The sequence below is a fragment of the Myotis davidii genome, unplaced genomic scaffold (assembly GCF_000327345.1).
Source record: "Myotis davidii unplaced genomic scaffold, ASM32734v1 scaffold513, whole genome shotgun sequence".
NCBI lineage: Eukaryota > Metazoa > Chordata > Mammalia > Chiroptera > Vespertilionidae > Myotis > Myotis davidii.
The window spans coordinates 1,580,058-1,586,599 of record NW_006284436.1 but is presented as its reverse complement, the minus strand read 5'-3'; positions in this window follow the sequence as shown (position 1 = coordinate 1,586,599).

Sequence of the window (6,542 nt, the reverse complement as noted above, 5' to 3'; positions counted from 1 at the left end):
TCATATAGATGGAATCACTTTACTAGTATATGTGGGCCTTGGTGAATGGCTTCTCTCACTTAGCGTATTGTTTTTGAGGATCATCCCCATTGTAGCATGTGCCTAGTACTTCATTCCTATGTATGGCTGAATAAATAATATTCCATTGTATGAATATACCACCTTTATTCATCTATTGTTGGACATTTTGGTAGTCTATGGCTTGCTATTATGGATAATGCTGCTATGAACATTCATGGACAAGTTTTTATGTTAACAGATGTCTTGAATTCTCTTGGGGATATGCCTAGGCATGGACTGGGGTCATGTAGTAAATCTATAATCTTTTGAGCAACTGCCAGAGAATTTTCCAAAGTGGCTTGTTATGAATTGAATATTTGTGTCCCCCTTACCCCAACCCAACTCATACTTTGAAGCCTTAATCCCAATGTGATATTAGGAGGTGGGGCCTGAGGTAGGTAATTAGATTTATCTGTGAGCTGGAAGATGGAGCCCCATGAAGGGATTAGTTCCCTTATAAGAAGAGAGACGTCGGAGCTTCCACTCTTCACCATGTGAAGATCCAGCAAGAAGGCAGCCAGCCATTGGCAAGCCAGGAACTAAATCAGCCAGCACCTTCATCTGGGACTTCCCGGTGTCCAGAACTGTGAGAAAAAATGTCTATTATTTAACCACCCGGTCTGTGGAATTTTGTCTGAGCTGTGACTTGACTGCACCATTTTGATCCCCATCAGCGGTGTATGAAGGTTCCAGTTCCTCAGCATCTTCTCAAACACTTGCTAATGCTCGACTCTGTTACAGCCATCCTTTCATCCTAAAGGGGTGCGGAGGGCCTCGTGGCTCGGTTTGCCTTTCCCTGGTGGCTCCCCTTCCCGCCCTGGGCCACAGCCTCCTCCTCTGTAGACAGAATCTAGAGGTTCTTCACATTCTAGCCTGACATTCTGAGTTCTTTTTTGTTTGTTTGTTTGTTAATCCTCACCTGAGGATATTTTTCCATTGACTTTTAGAGAGAGTGGGAGAGAGAGGGAAAGACAGAGAGAAACATCGATGTGAGAGAAACACATTGATTGGTTGCCTCCTGCATGAGCCCCGACCAGGGCCCGGGCTGAGGAGGAGCCTGCAACCAAGGTATGTGCTCTTGACTGGAATCAAACCCAGGACCCCTTGGTCCTCAGGCCAACATTCTATCCACTGAGCCAAACTGTCCAGGGCCGTTCTGAGTTCTTTAAGTGTTTCCTTTAGGACCCTGAGGATCCACTGCTGGGATGGGGACTAGAGAGAGGGTGAGAAGAGGAAAAGGAAGAGAAGGATTTCAGTACCAGTTCTCAGAAATCCTTCTAAAGAGCCAGAGTCACAGAATGTCGGCAGTCGGTAGGCCTTTGCCTTCATCCAGTTGAAACTGCCAAACTCCTTTACCGGTGAGGAAACTGAGGTCCAGAGGGGAGACAGTTACTAAAGGTGCTCAGCCTGCGACTGTGGCCACTTTCTGGACCACAGTTTTGCCATTTGTGTGATGGGAATAATTTCTACCGTCTGGGGTTGTTTCAGGATATAACTACTCTGTAAATAACTTAATTTTACTTTTGGAATAATTAGTATGTCATGCCTATGGTAAAGAAATTCAAACAGCATACCAAGAAGCGTACAACGAAAAGTACGGTTCTCTCCCCCGCCCCCTTCTCCGGCCCCACTGTGGCTGTTTCCTGCCTCTCCCCTCAGATAGATTCCCAGCACACAACTGAAGCTGTTATCACCCAGGGCCCTGGAGTGGGTGGAGATCATTAACTTGCTGCCTTTCTAAGCTGGTCTTTCCCACTCTGCCCCTTCCCCCTCCTCCCCCACCTACACAGAACCGTGGGGTTCCCTTATTTGTCTAGCTCCCCCTTCCCCAGCCTCCTCCACCTGGTAATGATTTCCTAGAGAGTCTCCCAGGGGTCTCCATGGGGACGTTTCCTGCTCTGATCTCCATGGTAACTCTTCAGGTTGCCATGGTGACACTTAAGTGATTATTTGGAGGCCCTTAAATAAATCACCCATGGTGGTATATGCTAGAAGCATTTGGCTCCAACTCCTCTGTTCGGGGCCAGGGTTGGGGCCCAGGCCCACAGGCAGAAAGGGGAGGAGGCGGGAGGAGGCTGTCAGGGCCTCTTGCCCTTGGTTCTGGCAGGGAGAGGGGCCCTCTCTGGGCAAAGGTGGAATTGAGCCTTCTGGGAAGTGGTGCCGGGACAACCAGTCGGGGTTGTGCAGTCCTTGGAGAGAGATCCTGCACCCAGGAGGGCACCTTCATAGGACTGTGGGCTCAGGACAGGGGCAGCTGCAAGGAAGCCGGAAAGTGACTGAACAGGGATTCAAACCAGGATCCCTGGGCTGCAAGCCCTCACTGCCTGAGCCTAACTGCCCAGAGGGAGTTTAAGATGGAATCCACTCCGTTTACTCGGCCAATATTTTTAAAGCACCTACTGAGTGTTGGGCACTGTGCTAAGCATTGAGGATGCTGCAGTGAATAAAACAAAAATAGCCTGGCCGGTGTGGTTCAGCTGGTTGAGCTTTGCTTCATGCACCCACAGGTTGCCAGTTCGATTGTGGGTTGCAGCCTGGATCCCCAGTATGTAGGAAGCAGCTGATTGATGTTTCTCTCTCATCACTGTTTCTATCTCTCCCTCTCACTTCTTCTCTCTCTAAAAGAAAAAAACAAACATTAAAAAAACAAAAATACCCGTCCTCATGGAGCTTCCATCCTATGGGGAGACACAAGCAGCCCCATAAGTAATAAAGTACAGAGGCCAGGTGGTGGTTTACGTGTTCGGGAAGGAGCTAGGACTGTGGGATAGGCTGCAGCGCACAGTCATAGGGGCTCGGTCCCTGGGCAGTCATGGGGCCAGCCTTTGGGACAATTCCTGAGAGGGAGGAGGGCGAGGTAGACTCCATCAGCGGTGCCAGCTCCTCCCTGGGTTCTGGTAACACCGCTTAGTGATTTTCAGGCTCCCAGCTTCCCGGAGGCCTCACACCACACAGTGAAGCAGACAGGCCTGGCTGTTGACTCTGTTTTAGACTGGGGAGCTGACAGCAGCGGGGGGCAGCATGCCGGTGGCAATGCGGCTCAGGCGGAACTTGAGGGTGATGACCAGAACTTGAGTCTGGGCTATCTTAGACCAGGACCATTTCTGCCAGACAGTGGACTTATCACCAAGTCTGCAAGTTCACACCTACGCCGGCACTGTGTTAGACTCTAACACTGTTAGAGGTGAACATAGCGCTTACACTTATGCTGTACACCCGGGAGACTGGGGTCGTGTGCCTGGGGGATCTGGCTTATTTTCTTTCCAATGTCAACCTCAGGTGGTTATGACACACTCCCCTGACCTGTATGGGATGAGTGGTCACGCTCATTCTCTGGTGTGAGCAGACAGAAGGGCATTTTTCTAACCCCTGGCTTCCCAGGGGGCAATACCAGCTCCAGGAAATGGGGAAGGTTGGAAGCACAGGTCCAAGGCACACGGTGTACAGTGTGGATTCCGCCACAAAGCTTCCTAAGAAGGTGATGAGACTCGTCTTTCTACACCAGGCTCTCTCTGCCTTAAAAAATAATGTTTTTTAAAATCCTCATCTGAGGATATTTTTCCATTGCTTTTCAGAGAGAGTAGAAGCGGGGGAGGGGGAGAAACATCAATGTGAGAGAGACAGTGACTGGTTGCCTCCCACATGTGCCCTGACCAGGGGTGGGGAGCCAACCTGCAACCCAGGTACATGCCCTTGACCAGGAATTGAGCCCTTGACCTTTCGGTGCATGGGCCAACATTCTAACCACTGAGCAACACTGGCCAGGACTCTACCTTTTTTGTGTGAATTATCTACTGTCAAATAGGCCTTGGATTTTGGGCCAGGTTAACAGGCAATAGGAAATGACTGCTGGACAGTTTAAGCCCCCAGAGGCCTCACTGGAAAGTTCCTTGGACAGGGAGCGATTTGTTCAACCTCGGGTGGCTCTGAATGTCCAGCTTCAGGAGACGCAGGAGGCCCTGGACACTCTGGAGCTCGGGCTCAGCTCAGACTTCAGTTCAGCTTCTCGGAGGACAGGACTGGCCTCCTGCTGGTGGCTCTTGGCCCTTGGAGGGTCCAGGCTCCCTCCACAGGGGCTTCCTGCACACTAGTCCCTCTGCCTGGGACACACCCTTCCCCTTGCCCTTCTCAGCCTTCAGGTATCAGCTTCAATGTCACCGCCTCACAGCGTCCTCCTCGGTCTACCCAACCCAAGCAGGCCTCCGCACTTCCTCTCGCTGAGCTCCTCCTGGGCTCAGGCAGCCTGTAACCAGGTATTGTTTGCTCTACTCGCACTAACCTGCTTTCCAACCTGAACACAATGCCACTGGCCACATGCGGCAGCTGAGCGCTTGAAACTTGAGATGTGCAGTTAAGTGTGCAACATACACTGGATTTTGAAAACTTAGTATGTAGAGTGTAAAATAGCTCATTCATAGTCTTTCTACTGATATTTTGGATATGATGAGTTTAAGAAAACATGTTGAAATTAAGTTCACCAGTTTTTAAATGAAGACACGAGAAAATTTAAAATTCCATCAGTGGCTTGTATTGTATTTCTGTTGGACAGTGCGGTGACTGGATTAATTCTAAAGAAAAGAGGCAAAGGAACTGTTCGTCACTCTATACCCAGCACCTGGTATTGGGCCAGGCTACACTAGGTGAGCAATAAATAGTGTAATTTATTGAATAGCTTGACAGTTATATTTTCCATCAGCCCAGATATATTTTGAACAGTCTGCTCAGTGAATGTGACCTAATTTAATAGTCAGTTTATTAAAAAGAACTCAGGTGTAAGAGTCGCAAGAAACAGAAACAAAGGGAGTGGGAAGGGTCAGAGTATCAGTCCCTCTTCTGAAGGCGCCTTGGTCCTACCCGCCCCAGCACATTCTAGTTCCGAGAGGCTTAGGGGGACATGCCGACCTTTGTCAAAAAATAAATTAAAATCCCAATACACCAAAGGCAGAGACAACTGTTTCCCACTTCTGGTTCCTTTTTCTTTGCTAACAGAAGCCCCTACTTTTAGATAAGCACACAGCCACCCCGAACCCAAACATTTTCCAGCCTCCCTTGGAGCTGGGCTTCGCTAGTGCTGGCTGAGGGGACATTAACAGGGAGGTCAAATAGCTTTGGGGAAAGGTCTCAGAAGTTATGGCTTTCTTCCCCTCCTCCTCTTGGCTGGAATGCCTGGGGCTCCACCAGCTACCTTGGGCCATGAGGAATGAGGCCGGGGTCATACCCTGGGACGTGGGAGGTGAGGCTGAGAGGGCCCTGGGTCCCCCACAGCTTTGGAAAACTGCTGTCAGCCCCGGGATGCCCCCTATTGGCTTTGCGTCAGAAAGAAAGTCTGAGGCATTTAAGACTGTTAGGTTTCTTTGTGACCTGATCCTGACAACAATACCCTTCTCCCCAAATATCTGGTGTCTACCTGCTACCACTCAGCTCCTTTCAGAACAGAACACTCAGGACCAAGTCAGTTCCAAGGTGACAGGATTTCCTTAGCATCAGATACTGATTTAAAAAGAACTGGAAATACCCTCAGAAGGTACAACAGAGCACGGAGTGAAAATAAAGTCACCTCCACCTGTGTCCTAGTCATCTGTTTCTATCCCGAGGCAACCATTATTACCAACGTCTTTACATAGTCTTCGCTGACAACTTTTAAACAGCAGCTTTTTCTTTAAGAGACAGAAAAGTTAAGTTCCCCTGTTATATAATAACCTTATATAAATATCCATATCCATCTCTCTCAATAAAAAATAACCTGTTATTTTGGTCTTACTACCCATAAACCTTCATTTGAGATCACTTTTGCTCTAGGGTTCAAACTTAAGTGCTCAGGCCCTTGGCTACATGACTGCGGTGTCAGCCTTCCCTGGCTCTCCTGTGTGGTGTGCAGCACTGAAACCTACTCCTGAGCAGAAGTGGGCAGGGGTAAGTCGGGAGGCCTGATCCCCAAGGCCACAAAGCACAGCTCCATCTGGAGGAATTGAAAAGGATTAGAATTGGGTTTTAGTTGTGATTTTTAAACTGTGTTTTTTAGTAAAAATAGTGATAATCACATAATAAAAATGCAAGCACACTTAATGAGTGTATGCTCTGTGCCAGGTGCTGCACTAAGACCTTATATGCACAATCACATTGGAACTTCACAATGACCCTGAGTTAGATACCCTTCAAAAGCATTCCTATCTTATGAGTGAAGCCAAGAGAGGTTCAAGGTCACCAGACAGAAAAGGGAAGTTGGGATTTGAGTTCCAATAGTCTGATCATAGAACCCAGGCTTTTAACATGATGACTGCAGACAGATGGGCAAGTCCCATGTACACAGGGACTGTCCCTAAGGGCCCAGCACACTTGCTGGGTACGGAGCAGAAGCTTAACCAATACGCATGGTCTTAAACATCCATTCATTAACACTGCAAGTATGCTGGGTCTGGGGAGAGGATGGTAGCACGCTTTCCCAGGGTCTGCAGGCTGTGTCCTCTGCTCAAGACACACCC